Source organism: Elgaria multicarinata, chromosome 9 (assembly GCF_023053635.1).
Source record: "Elgaria multicarinata webbii isolate HBS135686 ecotype San Diego chromosome 9, rElgMul1.1.pri, whole genome shotgun sequence".
Taxonomy (NCBI): domain Eukaryota; kingdom Metazoa; phylum Chordata; class Lepidosauria; order Squamata; family Anguidae; genus Elgaria; species Elgaria multicarinata.
The window spans coordinates 60,213,060-60,233,491 of record NC_086179.1 but is presented as its reverse complement, the minus strand read 5'-3'; the positions used below and the strand labels follow the sequence as shown (position 1 = coordinate 60,233,491).

Here is a 20,432-nt window from a genome sequence, read left to right as displayed (position 1 = left end):
GTCAACTGCCCATGGCAAACAGAAAATATTGGTTCCAGCACAGCTATATTTCTCACCATTATCCCTTCCCCCATCCCTTATACAAAACTGCCTCATGTAAACCAGGATTATCTATTTCTGTAGAATGTCAAGACATTAAATCCCAACTCCCACCATTAGAGAGTTAATACTCCTAGGAAAGGTCTGCTGGTATAATGGAGAGAATAGTCCAAAACACATTTTTGAAAATGAATGGCATTATTTGCTCTTTCTATAATCAGGAACTTGTTGTTTTTATGCTGTAATAAACGATTTGTCCAAGACTTCTATTTATATTCTCTTTTCATTACCCAAGAGGGCACAAAAGTAAAGCTTTCAAAAAATACGTCTTTGTATTTGTACCAAGACTCTGCTGGAGTTATTTAGTTATCCAAGAAGTAGGAGTTTTTTTAAAAAGAAGAAATAAAAATCTATGTAGAGCATGTGATAAAGTAATGAAGAAAAAGCCACGAACAGGTTACTACAAATTAGTTCCAGAAACAGAGGAGGGGAGGGGCATCTGGAATCAAAAGGATGTGCAGGGTGGGGGAGGTTTGGTGCGTAAGGGAAGCATCACTGCTTTGATTTCTCTTGATGTATCATAGTATTCCATTGCACCTCAGGAAAACTGTTAACTTGGGAACTTTTTTGTTTATCTTGTTTACGCCAAATAGAGACTTTATGCCAAATAGAGACTATTCTTGGCCGTGTCTTATTCACAAATAAAACAAATAATAAAGATCATTGGCAGCACGTTTAAATGTTTCAACATTGTGTACTCAATTGATCCATTCTGGCTCTGGTGTTTAAAAAAATATTCCCTGATATCTTTATTAGTGTACTGGATTACACAATCAAGCCCCCTTTGGGCTTATTCTGTCACAGAATTTAGCAGCAAACCCAAACCTGAATGCAATTATTTTCAACTTCTCACATCCTAACTCCCAAATCTCTTGCTTCTAAAGGTGCTGTGAAGAAAAAGGTACTGATATTATGCTTTCAGGGCTATAGAAGAAATCTACACCAGTCCCTCGGTACCAATAAAGCAAACTGTGCTGTAGAACTCAGACACTCAGGAAGCTCTTTGCAAATCTAAGCCCACCTTCCCCTTTAAACCCCTGACCTCTATGCACTCTTGGAAAGAAGCTGTAAGTGGGATACAACAAAGAATGTGAAAGATTAGAAGAAGGGATCAATTATAATTGTGTTGCTTTGGAGGGAAGGAGCTTTTTACTGTCAGGCAGGGGGCACAGATATGGATCTATGCTGTCACGCGTAGGGAAAAATAAAGAACTATAATCAGGAATTTCCTTGTTTCACTTAGGAATGTGTCACTTGGATGTTATCATGGCTGCCAGTACTTCCACATATTGTGTTAAACGTTTGACCTATCATGGTCAATACTTAATAAATGGTTGAGAATTACAAAAAAAATCTTCCTAACAAAATCAATGTAGCATACAAACTTTAATCGGCCATTCAGTTTACCTTATACTTGAACATGCAATCCAGGAGCATGTGTTCAACTATGCAGCATAGCCATGTCCTGGTGTTGTACATGTAACATAACTGCATCCCCGGCATGTGCACATACAGTGTGGACATCTGCATAGATAGGGCCTGTACATGTATAGCTGTACTACCTGTACTATCAGGGTTCCAACTCATGTAGAGACCTCTGCATGTACATCTTGAGGCCCCATCTATGGAGACATATGTGACATACATGCAAATTCCAGGAGCATGCTACATTGGGCTCGAGGCTTATGTAGCCCTGCTCCTGGATTGTGTGTTCAACTATAAGGCAAATTGAATGTCTGAGTAGGACTATTGCCCTCAATAGGACAAGGGGAGGTAGGGCGAGACTTCTGGTTTGTATTTAGAATGACTCTGTTAGGCATGCATTCGCATTTCCGAACTGAAGTGGGATGTTTTGCAGAAATTTGAGATGTGCCTGAAATGAAGTAGATATCCTGTAAAGCAGCCCAAACCAAATTAGGCTCTTCCCCAAACTTCTGACCCACTCTGGAGATTTGGAGGGACAGAGAGACACAGGGATCATCTATACCAAGCAGGATATTCTACTATGAAAGCAGTATATAAAAGGCAGGAGCCACAGAACTGCTTTATAGGGGTACTGAAGTGCACTGACAACTGTTGGGGTCCATGACACATCTACACCCTGTTTTTAACTTTTGTAAACCGCCCAGAGAGCTTAGACTATGGGGCAGTATATAAATGCAATAAATAAATAAATAAATAAATAAATAAACCAAGCAGGATATAACACTATAAAAGAGGTATGACAGTGGTATATGGTATGTGTCAATGGGCCCGCCAGTGTACTTCAATACCACTATAAAGCAGTAGTGTGATATCTCTCTCTCCAGCTGAGAGCCCCCTCCCTCCTGCTACCAACTGTCTCTGCAGAGGCCACCAGTGAGGGAAGAAGCAGCAGCCAGGCACCTCTCCATAGTACCTAGGTCCAGCTCCAGCTGAGAGCCCCCTCCCTCCTGCTGCCCACTGTCAACTGTAACTGTTGAACTTTGCAATTAAGATTGTAGTGCCTGAATTTGCTTTCCTTTCCCCCCTCCTCCTCCCTCCCAATCCCCTTTCCTTTTGTGTCATGTCTTTTAGGTTGTAACCCTGTGGGCAGGGACTGTCAAGAAATACTTTTGTAAGCTGCCATGAGAGCCTTTTTTGGCTGAATGGCGGCATAAAAATGCTATATATATATATATATATATATATATATATATATCTTTCTTTCATAGTGGAATATCCTGCTAGGTGTATATGAGCCCACAGTGCCCACAAACGAATACAGGAACTGTCCCTCTCTACCGGAGGTGCCTGTTGCTGGTAGGTGCATTGAACCACACTAGAACTGTGAAAGTAGAGCATTGGGATAATGTGGTGGTTCTTGAATGCTGCATATTCAAGAGCTCCTGCCTCTGCCATATGCCTATATCAGCCCCAAAGTGGCGCAAAAGTAGGATTGAAATTGAATCTTGTCTTTGGTGCATGCTCCTACTCTATATTGCAGCTACTTAATAACGTGCCTTCCAAATAGCAAATGACAGATTTGAGGGATGGGATTCATTTATTGGAAATAACATGGGGGAAAGCGTGTGAGTTAGATTAAAGTAGCATAAATGAATTAAACCAATTCTACATTTCTTTCCTCAAAACAACTTATTTGTGAAACTGCAAGCTTTCTAATTATGAAGTGAATGTTGCAGGCCGAGGCATTATGCATTTTGATGAGCTCTATTTCTGGTTATTCAGCAGGGAGGGGAGAGAAGACAAGTTTTGAATGACATCTCAGTATTGATAAACTGACAGCCAAAATAACTATTCTGTATTTATTTGTCAACTAGCTGGCAAACCAATATCACAAGAAATATTACTTCGGATGAAATGCTTTTATATATGCCAATAAAGAAAGAAATACTTTCCTCTCATTTCCTTGTATCAGGATACAAAGTTGTTGAATGGAGCTAAGTATGAGGGTCTGCCATGAATATGCTGATGGAAGAATTCTGCTGGTCTTTAAAAATGACTGATTGCCTGGCTGCAACCAATTCCACTGAAAATGCCTGCAGTCAGCGCTGAACAGTAATCTATCACTCTATGTACTACAGGTCTAAGGCTGCTGTTGTGGCTCATTCCTCTATAGCACAAAAAGAAGTGTGGAGGGAGTCCTTGACTGCCTTCCCTAGGTTTGTCTGTGTTCATCAGCAATGCCTGCATCTGTGCCTGTCAGAAAGCAGAGATGCTGCTATAACTGAGGGAAATCAGGAGAGATAAAAATAAAAGGAGGTAAAAGTTAGATACAAGAATTGCACCATTAAAAGGATACAGGAATATGAGTGGATTAGCTAAACAAGTTGGTGGAGGAGAAGAGCTATTTATGCATAGATTTGCATTTATGTGCTTTAATGTGGATGCTCCTAACCACAATGCATACAAGCATTTGTTTGAGAGTGTCGTTTCTGGTAATAGTGATACCAACATCGTGTCATAAAGAGCAGAGCACTACTCATAAGTTATTAATAGAACACTGCTACTAATACTCTGATAAAGTAATATTGCACAATGCCTTTACTACTCTGATAGATTAGTTTTTGTGTGGAGTTTTCTTCCTTCCCTTCTCCATTGAATCATTTTGTGGCAGCTCAATCAGGAGTGATTTGGTGGGCTTCAGGAATTCACTAAAAAGTTTTGCTTACCTAGCAGCTATGAGAAGCAGCAATGTCTCTAACGAAGGCCCATGTAACACTGCGCTGGTTACACATAAGAAAGCTGAATCCTATAGAGGAATTGCTGCTAACAAAAATGAGCCTTTTTGATCTAAAGAAAATCCCATTGCAGAACATTTTGACACAATGAAGCATTGTGCAAAGCATGTGCTTTGTTCACAGGAAGGGAGTGACATTTAAAAGCAAGTAGGCAAAATTGACACATCTTGGTGCTGCTGGGAGCCAATTTATAGCAACAGGCACGAATGATCTGTCTCTCACTCTAGGAGGGTAGTAACAAGCTCATCACCTATCTATCCTGAACAGCCTCTCCTAGTTTGCTATGGAAGTATCAAATAATTGTAATTCATTTATGAATAATGGATTATATACCCATTTTACCATGTCAGATTAAGACAGGTGCATATTTTCAGACATCTGCAATTCAGCATAATTTTCAAATTGCTGAGGGGGGAAATGGAAATGGAATCTTGTTATAGGGATGGTAGAAGAATCTCATCTTGGTGAATTCTCGTCTAATGTACATATCAGGTTGTAATCAGTGGGGTAGTGATTAGTGTGTTGGGCTGGGACGTGGGAGATACTGGATCTAATCCCCACTCAGCAATGAAGCTCATTGGGTGAATTTGGGTCAGTCACTGACTCTCAACCTAACTCACCTCACAGTAGTGAGCATAAAATGTACAGGAGGAGGAGGATGTAAGCCACCTTGGGTTCCTTGCAAGAGGAAGAAAGGCAGAATATAAATGTATTAATAAATAAATTAAATTTGCACTTCTTCAGATGTTGCAATACAGTTCTCATGTCCCAAACCATACCAAAATACCTTTAAAATAGCTATTCTAGCTTAAAATGTTTATAAATGTGTGCAATTATTTAAAAAGTATATATTTATAAATGCATTTTTGTGTGAAAAAGGTGTGTACGTGTGTGTAAAATATCATATATATATATATATATATATATATATATATATATACACACGTTTGCACAGAATTTTTTAAAAAACTGCTTATCAGTGTAGAAATGGGGGTGGAACAGTGTTATGTGAAATTGATGCAGACCAGAAACAGAAGAATACATCCCTGTCTTCTGAATTCAACTTATGCTAGGTTCTTAGTGTCCAAGGACAATGGAATTCCTTGTTGTAGTCTTAATTCTCACCTTATCCCAGAGGTCCTTCATAATTAATATTAAGTGGTCATTCTCTTCAAATACTCTCTTCATGCAACTACTTTGTATTACCTATCCGGCCAATAAAAAAGACCACCAACCAGTTGATCTTGGATCAGTTCTGGGACACAACAGGAGAAAGAACATAGCAGTAGCTAGGCAACTATTAAAATGCCCTACTGCTGGGGTGGCGAACCTGTGGCCCTTGGCCTAATTTCAAAAGCTCTCCGCAAACAATCAATTACTACTACCTGGCAAGCTGAGTGGGGAGAAAGCGAGAGAGAAGGAGAGTGAGTGAGAGGTGGTGTCAAAAAAGAGGGAAAGAAGGGGTGGCAAAAACAGGAGGAGAAGAGTAGCCCCAACCACCATTTGCTCTGGTCCCACACATGCTGGCTTTGCGCTGACTATTACCAGCCTATTGCCCCCTGCAAATTTCTTCTGAAGGAATGTTGCCTTCAACATAAAAATGGTTCCCAACCTATCTTACAGGCTGGACTAGAGTGGCAGCCACCACTTTGACCACCCTTGGCTTATGACTCTGTGGATGATGAAATAACCAATGATGGCTGAGGAAATAATCAATGGTGCCCTGCACATGACATGATAACCAACAGTTGTTCAACTAGCCAACCCTGCACAACATTGGTTATTTACATTGATTATTTTGGCCAAATAACCAACCATTGGTTAAAAAACTTCTGTCACACAACATGATAACCCAGTCTTGATGCACTATGGCAACCTTCTCAACTTGGCACCCTCCGGGTGTATTGGATTGAAACTCCCATCATCTCCAGCCAGAATGGCCATTGGAGGGCACCATGACATGATCTGATGGAGGGGAAAGAAGAGTGGTGGAAGCCCATTCTCCTCCCTACTCTCTGCTTCTGCTCTCACCACCAATCCCACTTGCAGGTAAGCAAAGGGAAGGGTGGATGATGTGCTTTGGTGGCTGTTGAGCTGGTGGGGAGCAGAGTTCTTCATTTTCTGAGCCTCTCAGATGGCTCAGGAAAGTCATCCATTTTCTGGGTTGGTCTGAGGAGAGTCTGGAACAGTTCTCCCATGTCTAGTGAAAAGGAATGTCCTTATCAGTACTCAGTGAATAACACTGCAGTCCTAATCAGGACTCAGAAGTAAGGCCCTCTGAGTTCAATGGGACTTACTCCCAATAAGGGCCATAGACCTCAGTGGGAAAACAAGGTGGCTAACCAGAGAGATTACAGTTCTAATGGATCAGGCAGATTCTAATACCAATCATTTGCCCTAAGTAAAGGCATAACGTTGTATTTTCCCCCCACCAGCTTGGGAGGACTTGGTTCAGAAAGGTGGTTTGTAAATAGTTAAATAAAATCGATAAAAAAATAAAATTACTAAAATTAGATATGCCATTTTATAAAAGGGTTGGCTCAAGAAAGGAAGGAGGGAGAGAATAAGAAGGCAAAAGAAAGGAAAGCTTACGAAAGAACATAGGTTAGAAACACTGAATGCACTAATTAGGTTTAAAAGTGTAGATTACTTCTTTCAAGTTGTTCAGACAAACTAATTCCACTAACTGGATAATTGCTATTTCAGGTTTGATAATAGGATTAAACAGGGAGAAGGGGTTTTGCTCATTCACAGGCACATATAACATTTTTGTCACAGAAACCAAATTTAAAATCGTTGGCCCTGATAACCATTAAATTAGTTGTATTTAAATCCTTTTGAAATCAATAAGACAAAATTAGTTGGAACTAACAGGTTCCACTGATTGCAATGGGAATAACTTTAGTTGAATCAGTGACTTATTTTGCAAGCCTTTTCCCATGAGCTATAAATTCAAATGGTGACATAAATGTCCATTTCTTTATATAGGATAGCAGGGGCTATAGCAAAACTGCTTCTGATGTACTCATTTCTGAACCTAACTTGAACCATTCCTATACCAACTAGCAAGACCAAATTCAGCTGAAATATCCAGCTATATTTTCTCACCTACATTTACTAAGCTTTTGGGGATGGCTGTATAATATTTACTTCAGTGCTGGAAAATTCTATCTGAGTTTTATATCCAAACAAGCAAAATAGCACTGTTTGCTTTCAGTATGCAGTGGTGTTTTAGCATACTCGAACATACCACAGTCTTCAATAACATTTTATTTGAGACTGTACATGGATCTTAGACCCCATTTGGGAGGCAATAACAGCCTAGAAGTATTTTGATATATGGCAGCTATTTCTGTGTTTAAACAAGCTATCAGTCTTTTGCCTTTCTGTGCAGCCATATTACTACTGCATGCTGCATAAACATCTTGCACAGGAACAGAAAAAGGTACATGGGAGGGTTTTTTTAAGCAAGCAAGGTTCAGTTTTACTTTCTAATGGTGTCTGGGTCAAGAAGATTGAGTGCCCAAACTCTCAAGTTCGGTAGCACCAAGACAACTTAAATTCCAATTTGCCTATATGATAAATAATGTAGGGCTGTGCTCCGCTTTGCTTAGGGTCATAGAAGCGACATTGGAGCAGCCTGATTCGCTTCCGTTAAAGGCGGAGGCGAAGTGAGTTGGGGCGGGGTGAAGCATCATGAAGTGGATCGACCACTCGCAGAGCGATCCGCTTGTCACGAAGGTCCGCCTACCATTTTGGAAATTTTCCCCATAGGATTGCATTGCCTGAACTAAGTGCATATAACTTTTTTGTTTTTCAAGCTACATCCTTGAAACTTACTGTGCTTAGAGAGTGATCATTGGGGGTCATTTGTGTCGATTTTCAGAAGTTTTCGTCATGCGGTTTGCTTGCTATTAATCTTTTTAGAATGGGTAAAAGCTGGAGGGGGTAACATTTTTTTGAAGCGATGAGAGGCAGATTCAACACCCAATCGTGATGATAAGTGATCACCTGATGTGAAGCATCCTCCAATCCCAATGTTGGAGGAGGGGGACTAAGCCAGAGACACCAGACACACTTTTCCTTTCTTTCTCTTTGTGGGGTTGGAGTTCGTGGAGAGAGGACTGTTAGTTAGTGTGCTATAACTGCGTTTGTTTGGAGGAGATAGGATTTAGCTTGGGAGAGGGGTGTTTGTTTGTTTGTTTGTTTCTGACTTCTTGCTTAGCTTTCCTGTGCTCTGTGTTTTGCCTTAGTTTGATTTATATAAATTTATAATTGTTCATTTTTTGAGTATTTGTTTGTTACCCAACCCCAACCCCTTCCCCTGTCTTTTAAACCCTGTGTTCTATGACTGTGTTTATTCATTTTCCTTATTTCTTCAATATAAAAAAAAAGATAAAAAAGAATTACACAAAAAAATTCTATCCTCTCTTTCTCTCTCTTACTCTGTGTGGGTGTGATTGTTCGGACTGTGTGTGAGTGTGTTGGCTGTGCACTGCTTGTTAAGTGCAAAAAGCAAAAAAAGTTTGATCATTCAAATAAAGTTTGGGCAAAGCACTACACAGTTTTGCCAGTTCCCCCAATAATAAATACATCTAATAATAATAATAATAATAATAATAATAATAATAATAATAATAATAATAATAATAATTTGATAATGAGAAAAGGCAGCAGCAGCCTGTCTGTGGCTGGGCGTAGTGAAAGCAGTGGGCAAGGCAAGGCTGGCACCAGTAAACAGGAAGCCTCTCCTGCTGTGAAAACCAAACGTTCAAGTCCTTGGCTGGGTGCTCCTCAACAGAAGCAGGAGAAGAAGCAGGCAGACACGGGCACTTCTCCAACTTGTGCCTGGGCGTTTGCTTTTTGAGGGTGGGAAAAGTGCCCCTTTGCTAGAGGCAGGCAGCAGCAGCCTGCCCACCTGTGCCCGCCTCTCTGCCTGCTTGCCTGCCTCCTCCACCTGGGTGCTGTCATTGTGGGGTAGTTGGATCTGCTGGGACTTACTTCCCCATAGATCTATGGCATAGTCGTACATCGTGTGTGTGTGTGTGTGTGTGTGTGTGTGTGTGTGTGTGTAGCATCTCTCTGCCTACCTCTCTGCTCTCCTTGTGCCTGGGAGATGTAGATGGGCTGTGATGGTCAACCCCACAAGCCTCTTGCATGCCTGCTCCCAGTGCTTCAGGCAAGGCATAGCCGCCGCCTGCTGCCTCTCCTCTTCTGTGCCCGCCTCATAGGGCTGGTTTGTATGTGTCTTGCTTTGACTCAGGACATTAGTCCTTCCTGGTGATGAAAAGGCAGCTGCATTGCTGCTGCGCTCATCCTGTTTTAGACTTCTTGAAGTTCCTTGTTAATTTTTGAAGTGTTGAAGATTCTTATTTAGGTTTATCTTTAAATATTCCCCACAATTCAGGGCATGTTCAGATTTCCTTTGAAATGGCTATGAATAAGGATCTATTTAGAAGTCTAGTTAGCTGTCTGCAGCTTACAAAATCCCTGAGATAGATGCATTTCTGAAAATGGGGTGGGGTGATATTTAAAATATTCCCCAAAATTCAGGGGATGCTCAGATTTCCCTCAAAATGGGCATGAATAACAATCTATGTGGAAGCTCTCATGGTGCCCACTTACAGGTCTGTATCTAGAAAAATCCCTGAGATATTTGCATTTCTGTAAATGGGGTGGGGGAATATTTGTAAAAATCCCTGCAAAATCAGGCATGCTCGGATTTCCCTGAAAATGGGCATGGATAAGGATCTACAGTAGGTGGAAGTTGTGATGGTGCCCATTTTCAAGTTTCTAACTGCAAAAATGACGGAGATAACTGCATTTCTGAAAACGGGGGGGGGGTGATATTTCAAATATTCCCAAAAATTCAGGGGATGCTCAGATTTCCTTCAAAATGGGCATTATACATTTAGAAGCTATCAGGGTACCCATTTTGATGTTTCTAACTTGAAAAGTGATGGAGATGTTTGCAGGTTTGTTGATTGGGATTAGGGTTGAGGGTTAAAACTTTTTTAAAAAATCGTTAAAAATCAGTGGATGCTCAGTTTTCCTTCAAAATTGGCATGAATGAGGATACATTTATAAGTTGACAGGCAAAAAGTGGGCCTAAAGTGTACGGCCATATCCTGGGTCAAGGGAGAGATCATCCCTCCCTGATCCCTGGATCCCCTGTCATGTGAATGCACAGGGATGATGCTGGGAATCGCCCCCAGGGATAAAGCCTCATCTAACTATGGCCATTCTCTTTCTCTCTCTCTCAGCCTATCATACCACATGGGGTGTTGTGAGAATAAAAGGCGGGGTGAAAACTATGCATGTTGCCTGAACTTTAGTGGGGAAAAGGTGAGAATTAATATAAAAGTAACAAATAAGTTAGTACTTCTCAGGATTCTGGACCAACTGCCAAATGTTTCAATGTCTGTGCAAAATATGTGAATATGCAGAAAACTGACAACCTCAAGTCTTGTTGTTGTTGTTGTTGTTGTTGTTGTTGTTGTTGTTATATTTACAGCATATATAGACCACCCTACTTTAGGGCAGCTTACAACACTAGAAAAAACAAGTTAAATATTCAAGAGCTGTAACAGTAAAAATAACAATAAAAATGATGCAGCAGAAAACTAGGAAAGTGGAAAATTAAAGTGGACTAAAACTGGAAACCTATACATGTCTACATAGAATTAAATTCCGTTATTACTCAATAGTAAATGTGTATAGCATTGCAAACCAAAATAGATTTACGTTTTTTACAATTTAAGAAGAATAAAAGTAGCCATTGCCGCTCATCACCACAGTAAGCACCTCTGAAATAATCCAACACTCCCCCCCCCCCCATCACCCTCTCCTGTTTTCAGGAACCAAAAATCCTCACCTCAAGGAAATTTGTCAAATATTTGAATAGTCAAAAGTTTTTGTGTAGCCTTAGATTAGAATATTTGTTTTGAAATATATCTAGATCTATATTAAAAACTGTCAAAAGAAAGAAAAAATGGAAGGTCCTTTTTGCACTATTTTAAAGTTTTCAAATGGAAGCACCTCCTTACAGCGCTGTAAAGAAGGAACAAAAGCAAAATAAATGCAGGGACTAAGACCCAGCCAGCCAGCCCACCAGGGTATGAAAGATTTGCCCAGATCTCTTCTGAAGAGGAGTGGATATTCTTTTCCTGCATTGCTGAGGGCTAGAGCCCAGCAAAAATTTCACATGAATTATCTTAAAAGCATTAATCACTCACAAAAAGTCGGAAATCAGTTGCAGCAAATCCATTTCCAAAGTGTTTCAACAGGTTGAATTAATGCAGTTCTTTACTGCAATATTTTTTGCTGTCATATTGTGTAAAAGAGCAAAGTTATTCTTAACGACACATCAGGTTTTTTGTATCCTTGCAAGAGCATGACGGTGAGTTGTTGTTTTTAAAGTACGCTGTCCATCGAAAACTAATTTAGTTCCATTAATGAAAAGGAAGCAAAATGTGATTGAGAATGTAGTAAGGAATTATAGTTCATTAATTCAAGTATGTAATTTTCCACACTCCTGATCTCCCATTGATTTTTGCACACCCCTATAGGTCCTGCTAAATGCCAGGAAAAAGAAATCTAATCGTGTTGTTATTTCATGTGTGGCAGTGGCAGCACTCCAAAATTAGATAGAAACATTATGAAAGGGATTTTTCCAGTGAATGCTTCACCATGTGGCCTTGTTAACATTTCTGTGTTGTCAGAAATTGATCAATCACAGAACTACCGACAACCAAGGCTATGACAGTTTCTCATTACTCAGCCAATACCATCAAAAGATATGACACTTGTAACAATTGAAGATGATAATTCAGAGCACCTAATTAGGCATGATGAATTGAGTGCATGCTTAAACAGGTTTTAAAAAAGGAGTAATATATATGTATTTTCTACTACTAGGATGTGTGCCATCAACTACGTCATTGCCCATTAAAGAGATAGACCAACCATATCTACACCAAGCAGAATATAACACTTTGAAAACAGTATATGTAGCGTGCCCTGGGCCTGAACAGTTGTCAAAACTGTTATAAACCGTTATAAAGCAGTAGTGTAGATCCTGCCTAATTGAGAATACTGTGCTATTATATTTAGATGCTGACTCAGACAGGATCTTTAGGGACATCTCCTTTGTGTGCTTCAAAAGTTAAAAAATAATCACATGTAAGGTTTTCTCTTAACTCATCCTCTAAAATGAAAGCATTTTCCATATGAGGAAAATGGTCATTCGTTCTTTCAAAATATGTGAAAACAGGAAAAGATTTTACTAATGTGCCTCTAGCATTTTTATTGCTTCATCCAAACGTATCAGGGATTGAGTAGAGTATTTTCATATGCACACACTTTAAAAAGCAAATTGAGTGTCAGCAATAATCATTTCTATTTCTGTTTCTTTTGTTCCTTGGGATGCAATCCTAAAGAAATGCATGAAGGGAGTTTTCCCCATCCTGGGTCAGATCTACACCTTACATCAAATCATTACGATCCCTTCATGGTGATGCTATATCCTCCTTGTGCATTTATACCTCGTAGGACACACAATGACATTTGTTGCAGCATTTTTGGATAATGTGGACTAAAAACAGGAAATAACACTATGAAAGTGGTAAATGGAATGTGAAATGTACCACAACGTTTATCAGTGCACTTCATTTCCGCTGTAAAGCAATAGTGTAGATCTAGCTCTGGTGCTCCCCAGATATTTAGGATACCAACTCCCATCAACCCCAGCTAACATAAGATCAGCATCAGAGACCCTGGTCATTGGACTGCCTTTAAAATCAGTTAGACTGGTGGGAATCAGGAATGGAGCCTTCTTAATAGTGTCCTCTACCTTATCCAAAGGGATTTCAGGTTGGATCCTTCAGTTGCACTTTTCAAAACGACTTCAAAAATCCACCACTTTGTGGTTTTTTAAAAGTTTAAATCGTTATTGATGTTATATTACATTGTGTGTTATTGTTCCATTGTTGTTAGCTGCCTTGGGTAGACATAGTCCAGAAAGGTGACTTATAAATATGCTGCTTACTTCTCTATTCTGCAATAGTCAGCCTCATTTGGAGTACTGTACCAGTCTGGGAGACATGAAAGCAGTCTTCAAATATCTGAAAGGCTATTATGCAGAAGATGGAGTAGAGCTCTTCTCTATCTTCTAGTTGCTGTAGAAGCCAAAACTACAGCGAATGGTTGGAAGTTGCGGGGCACAAATTCTTACTAAACATTATCAGAAACTTCCTAAGACTGACAGCTTTTAGGCAGTGGAACAAACTGTTTTGGGAAGTTATGGGTTCTTCTCCTTTACTAGAGGTATTTAAGCAAAGGCTGGATGGTCATCTATCAGGTGTGCTGAAGGTGCATCCTGCATTGCAAAGCCTGCAGTGAGTGGGGGGGGGATTATCTCCAAGTCCCTTTCCAACTCTATGATTCTAATAACACATGACAGGAGTTTCGTGACTAGTGCCCTCCAGGTATTTTGCACTACAACCCCCCAGAATCCCTGACAATTGGTCATGTTGGCTGTGACCTATGGGAGTTGTAGTCCAAAACATCTGGAGGGCACCAGGGCACCTACTCCTAATATAGGAGCTGCTTCTCTAAAATCCCCCCCCCCCCCGCAAGTTACTCCAGTAACATTTAGGTATAGAAAGCAAGTCCTAACACAATTACAAGTTCCATTGACTCTAAGTACTATAAAAACATAGTTCAAATAAAGTGGATTATGGTAAAAAAAATAAATAGAAAAATGCAGGAAAAGACAAAAGAACAAAGTTAAAGCCTACTGGGACATATTGTAGTCATGGTTAAGCCCCTTTGCGTTCTCCGAGCCCTTTTAAATCTTTGCTGCATTAATCTCTATTACATGTTAGTGGTTTTAACTCCTGTTTTAGTTTCTCTCTTTTTTTTTTTACTATATTTATTGGGGTTGATATTTTTTTAATCCTCTTGGCTTTTGAATTTGCGTCTGCGTTTTTATTGTGTTCATTTTGTATTGTTCTGTTTTAGATCTTGGTTTGAACTTTATTGTATCATTGTGCTATTTTCTATATTACAATACCCAGAGAACCTGTTTTATAGGTGTCTTATAAATACAAATAAAAAATAAATGATGTAACACATGACTAGTTCCAGAGACTGTGGATAGTAATGTACTTTCCATCAACATTGCAAGGAAAATGTAATATGCATTCCCATCTGCACAGTGATGCCCAGTTGCATGGAATGGCTTTCCTCCCTAGAGACGTATAGATTTTATTAAATCCATTCAGCTTGTGTTTTGTGGATTGTTAGGTGGTTTTTGTGACATCATCCACTCATTGATGGAATTGGATTTATTTTTTTACCAGAATTTAGTTCACTTGCGCTAATTTGTTAACTAATGCAGATTAGCATATTTATGGAAATGCACAAATCCCCCACAATAGTAAAAAACCACAACTTCTGGAAGTCTCTGGAATCCATAGGAAAAGGGGTGGGGGACCAGTACACTGCAGATCCTGCAAATCAGATTCAGAGAATCCAAACGCATTTGAATCTGTTGTAGATTTTTCTATAATCCTCTTCCGCCTTATCCAGGTTTACTCTGATTTGCAACAGTTGCCTAATCTGCAGGGAAATCTGCATACCCAAGCCTATTTCTCCTTTCTGGGTCAGGATTTAAGCACCTGCTGTATATGGATGAAATGAAATTGTATCAGTCTTATTGTATGGATAATGTACTATAATGTATTTTAGCTTGGCTTACTCATGAAAAATATACATTTGTGTATCTAGTTAAAAGACGGCTTCTGTTTTTAAAATATATATATATATATACAAGCTTTATTTATGCCAGCCTTAAAATGAACAGAAGAGAAGGGGGCATTAAAAGGGAAACTATAAGGGTGGCTATAATCATTATTCACTTTATTTCCTATAATTATATAATGGACTATAATTCATAAGTGAAAGAGCTTGGAGTGAGTTATGAAGGTCATTCTTTATTCCCCTCATATGTGGAAAGAAATTATATTATAATATATTGCTGAACTGTTGAATTCATGTTTTATTTATGCCACACAATATATTTAAGAACTAAGGGTTCAATCCACCCAAGCATAGCACTAGTGTACGGAAAGTTTGCCACCGCTACTTCTCTCTAACTTTGTTAAGAGACACAATGAAAATGGGGAACCTGTCCATGCCTCCCGTCCCCTTGTCCAGCCCACGTCCTCACATTTCATGACAGAGCAAAGGAGACAGGCTGACTATGACAAGGTGGGAACAAGAGTCTCTAAGGGCCATCTGTCCACACATTGAAACTGTAAATATCTTTATTTTGCTCTCATTTTTAATAAACTATTTGGACTTATAAAAAACCTGTTCAGATATTATGCCAGAGCAGGGAATTCCAATGCATGTAGGGGACATGGGGGTACCCATGCCAGCGCACCCTCCCCACAACGTCGTGCCAACGTTTAATTAAAATTATGAGATTTGGAAAGGATTTTGAAAGTGAGAGAGGAAGGTAATATCACATAGGTGGAGTCTGGAAGGAGTTCCAGACAGCAAGGGAGAAAAAGTAAACTCATTTCAAATTGAAAGAGGCAGGAGGGGACCTTTGCTTGGCTGAGAGTGGTGGAGTTTCAGAAATCTAGAATATACTGCGATAAAGGGTGCAAAGCCATGGAGAACTTAAATGAGATTGTAAAGGAAGAACAAGTGGAGGGAATGGTTTACAGCCAAGTCCAAAATGGAATAGTGGATGGAGTTAGTTGAGTCGGAGAAGAAAGTAAGTTGGACTGACAGGGACTGTTAGTGAGAGTTTGTTTGTTGTTTATTCGTTCAGTCGTTTCGACTCTTCGTGACTTCATGGACCAGCCCACGCCAGAGCTTTCTGTCGGCTGTTGATTTAGGATGGAGAGAGTGAGAAGAATGAGGGGGCAGAGTTAGTCTAGTTTAGTTAGTGAATAAAATCAGACAGGACATGAATTAGAAAGGAGGGAGAGAAGTTACTGAAAGCAGAGATGTGGTGTTAAATTTTTAGAACCATTATTATTACTATTTATCAGGAGTTTTTGTTCTCTTCTGAATGTTTATTAAATAAATAAATACATTTTTAAAATTGTCTTTCCTTTTGTATACCTGTTCTCAGCTTTCTGGATTTAATGGGTTGCACATTTCACACCACATGCTAAGGATCAAAAGAACAGAGTCCTGCTGCTCTCTATAAATCAGTAGTTGGTGGCAGCTGATGTTTTAGGTGAGTCTGCACTCAGTGACCCCTACAGGAAAGGCCTCATAAGGAAGCCCTAAACATGTCACAGTAAGGATAAGGAGTTTGTGCTGAATCTGTAACTGGGCAGGAAGTCAGTGTCAGGATTAAATGGAGGGTGTCACATGGCCTAAAAGGGAGGTGAATGATTTTGGTTGTGGAGTTGTTGGTTTGGGCAAAATGGAGATGAGATTATTTAGGAGAGAGAGAGACTGGAAAGCCAGAAGGGTAATGGTTGCAGGAGTCAAGAAAGGAGATAAGCAGCACTATAAAATGCATTACTTTTCTCTGAGGTTACTACTCTATGAAGACTTTTGGTTAAGTTAATTAATCCTCTGAGGTATTATACCCAGGCATCAACAAATCGGCTTGCCAGCTCATCAGGGACAAGTGTCTTTGGTAGGCATGATCCCTGCTGGCACTTTTTCATGCAGTTTAGAAAAAGTAAGAAACTGCGGGAGACTTTTCCAAGTACTGCCTTCTCCACACCCTAAAGTCCACCTGCATAGAAAGCTCTCTGCCATTGATCTAAATGGAGTAGAGGGATTGGTGGGGACCACAAATACTAGCTGGCTATCAAGCCAAGCCAATATTTCTGAATTGCTGATTATTCCTCTCTAAAGACATGTCTGTTGTCTTAAAGTAGCTCAGAAGAACTCCTGAGTATTTCCAATGAAAAACTAAGAGAATTCTCATGGGTGATGGAAAGGGGACTTAAGGGCTATCAGATTTCCCTGTGCAGGTGGAGGGGAGCCCATAAGCACAGAGAAAGATAGAGGCAGAGAGAAACAGAGAGAGATGTAGGACCTCTGTCTGAGCAGAGACTAAAAGATTTATTTTCTCCTCCTCTTCAGACTGCTCATTCAATGTGCTTTCTGAGTAGAGTGATTAAGTTGACAGGAAAATTCAGTGTCTCTTTTGTAAAACATTTAAGTTGCTTCGGGGAAAATGCACTACAATGCATTTTCTTATGGAAGAAAGGAGCCACTGAAATTGACCCTAGTCTGACTTATTAAATCCTGGCACACTTCTTACTTAGTGAAAAGTGCAAACTTTAATGGTGACCTATTTTCTCTTTAGATCTGTGGAAATGGGCATGCATTCATCCTGAATACTGATTAAAAGTGGGGGAAAGATTGATTTATGGAAATAGGTCTAGGATACAGACAGAATTTAAAAGATCCTACAGTTACACCTAACTCAGTAGAATTCATCTCATTTACAAAAAAAGAACTTAAAAGTGTTAACCTGTCTTGAAACCCTAGCTTCTCATTAATGAGCAAACTTAACTGCTTTGCCAGAAATGCAGTATTACAGTGCTTGTTGCAGTTTATTCTGTTTATTTTTTTCAAAGAACGATCTGAACAATCATCTTAAGTAGCAAAGATGAAGAGAAACATTGTTAGCTAATTCAGGTTTGCACAAGACCACAGTAATTTCTGAAGGTCCACAAGTTATTTATTTATTTATTTATTTATTTATTTATTTATTTATTACATTTATATACCACTTCATGTCTAAACAGATTCTGGAGCAATTTATTTATTTATTACATTTATATACCACTTCATGTCTAAACAGATTCTGGAGCAATGAACAATAAGAGAGCCAGTGTGGTGTAGTGGTTAGAGTGTTGGACTGGGAGTCAGGAGATCCAGATTCTAGTCCCCACTTGGTTATGGAAGCTCACTGGGTGTCTTTGGGCCAGTCACAGGTTCTCAGCCCAGCCTACTCACAGGAGGAGGATTATGTACACTGCCTTGGGTTCTTTGGAGGAAAGAAGGTGGGAAATAAATTAATAATGAGGACCAAGAGGTTCGAACATATAAGACTGATTCTGGCCCACTTGCGTTGGCTGCCTGTATGTTTCCGAGCCCGATTCAAGGTGCTGTTTTAAACCTATAAAGCCTTACAAGGCTTGGGACCACAATACCTGACGGAACACCTCTCCCAACATGTACCTACCGTACATGACACTCAACATCTAAAGTCCTCCTCTGGGCGCCTCCTCTGAGGAAAGTTTGGAGGATGGCAACAAGGGAGAGGGCCTTTTCAGTGGTGGCCCCCCAATTATGGAATGATGTCCCCAAAGAGGCCTGCCTGGCACCAACATTGTTATCTTTTCGATGCCAGGTCAAGACTTCTTTTCTTCCAGGTATTTAACAACATTAATAGCATATGCTGAGTTTTTAATTTGACCTCAGATCTATATTTTAGGCCTGGTTGAGAGTTCACAGTTGTTTTGAATATATATATTGCCTTTGTATGTTGTCTGTTGACTATTTTTATGCTTTTATGGTTTGAAATTTTGTATATTGATTTTTAATGTTCAACATTTTAAGCTTTGTAAACCACTCAGAGAGCTTTGGCTATGAGGCGGTATATAAATGGAATGAATCATCATCATCACCATCATCATCATCAAACAAATAAGTAAACAAACTAATAAATATTTTTAGATACGGCCCAGCACACTGTATAACTCGTTTGCTATAAGCAGGGTAGGCAGGGGGAAGTCTTAAGAAGGTTGTTGTTCTTTTTGTTGCCATGGTGACACATGCCTTAGTTACATTTAGACTGGATTATTGTAATGCACTCCGCATACCCATCATGGCAAAGTGGCAGGTGCTTCTATAGCTCTCCAGGGCCATCTCCCTCAGTTGCCTCACAATGCTTCACACTAAAGTAGGACACTACATCAGGAGATAGTGTCCCTCCTTTCTCAGAGCAAAGTGATATGGCTGCACCATTAGGTGTGGAAAAAGAGGAGGAGAAGCAGTACACAGCAGTCATTGCAGCTATAACTGCACCATACTGAAGGGGGTAAGATGGCAGCAGCAGGCACAGTGATCCAGTGAGGTCATGGAAATGGCACTTGGTTGTCGTTTGCTGGTACATCTCTGTCTTGACCAAGCCCTGCTGGCTATCCACACAATGGGAACTGGGAAGAAAAGGTAGAAGGGGTGATAAAATTTTGCCATGGGTTGAGTAAAACTATGAACAAACATTTTGCCATACCTTTTATATGTCATTACCTTGGTAACAACATATAAAATTTCCTTTGGGAAAAATCTAGTCCAGAGACTTCTGGTTAGGAATTCTGGATTTAGAAGACGATTGGCCATGTGAATGCTGTGAGTGCTGTTGTTTGAATACAGCAGTAAATGAAAGCAATTCTCTTGCAGTATTTGCAGTGTTAAAGTATTCTGACTTCAGCAGTATCAGCGCACTTAATAAGTAGCTTTGACAGTAAATTATATTCTAATAATAGGACTATTTTTCTAAGCAAATATGAGTACTGGAATGAAAAGGATTTTATGCAAACTCCCCTTGGAAGCCATAATCTTAATCTTTCTATTATCATGGTCAATGCACCTGAACAAATTAATTTGAAGTTGTAGTAAAGAGCAACAGTGACACATGCTAAATATGTAACTTCCACAGAAAGTGACACACAGCTCAGGAGATCTACTCTAATGCAATTACATAGGAAAGTCACTGATCCGAGCTGAATTTTAATCTTCCAAACTTCATGTATGCAAAATGTGTAGATAGTGTCATTAGATGGTTTAGTAATTACATGACCCTAGACATAGTTGTACCTAGGTGGAGTCAAGAGTTTCCTGTTGCTGTTCTGTTCTTGTTGAAAAGAGACAAATAAAGTTATTGTATAGCTTCCTAAGCTTTCCATGACATGGCCAAGTCAAGCTTTAAACCTATAGATTCCTAACAGGACAAAGAAAATGGCACAGTTTCCTGCAGCAGAAGCCTTCAGCTTTCATAATCCTGCGTCATGACCAGAATGCTCGAGGAACAATGTTTATAAACCATTTATCTTTGTGGAA

General features: G+C 39.7%; 1 protein-coding gene across 1 annotated transcript in view; it reads right to left on the bottom strand.

Moving 5' to 3' along the window:
* The window catches only part of NELL2 (neural EGFL like 2), a 126,261-nt gene that overhangs the window by 17,861 nt on the left and 87,968 nt on the right, over nucleotides 1–20,432 (bottom strand). The gene's annotated exons all lie outside the window — the stretch shown is intronic.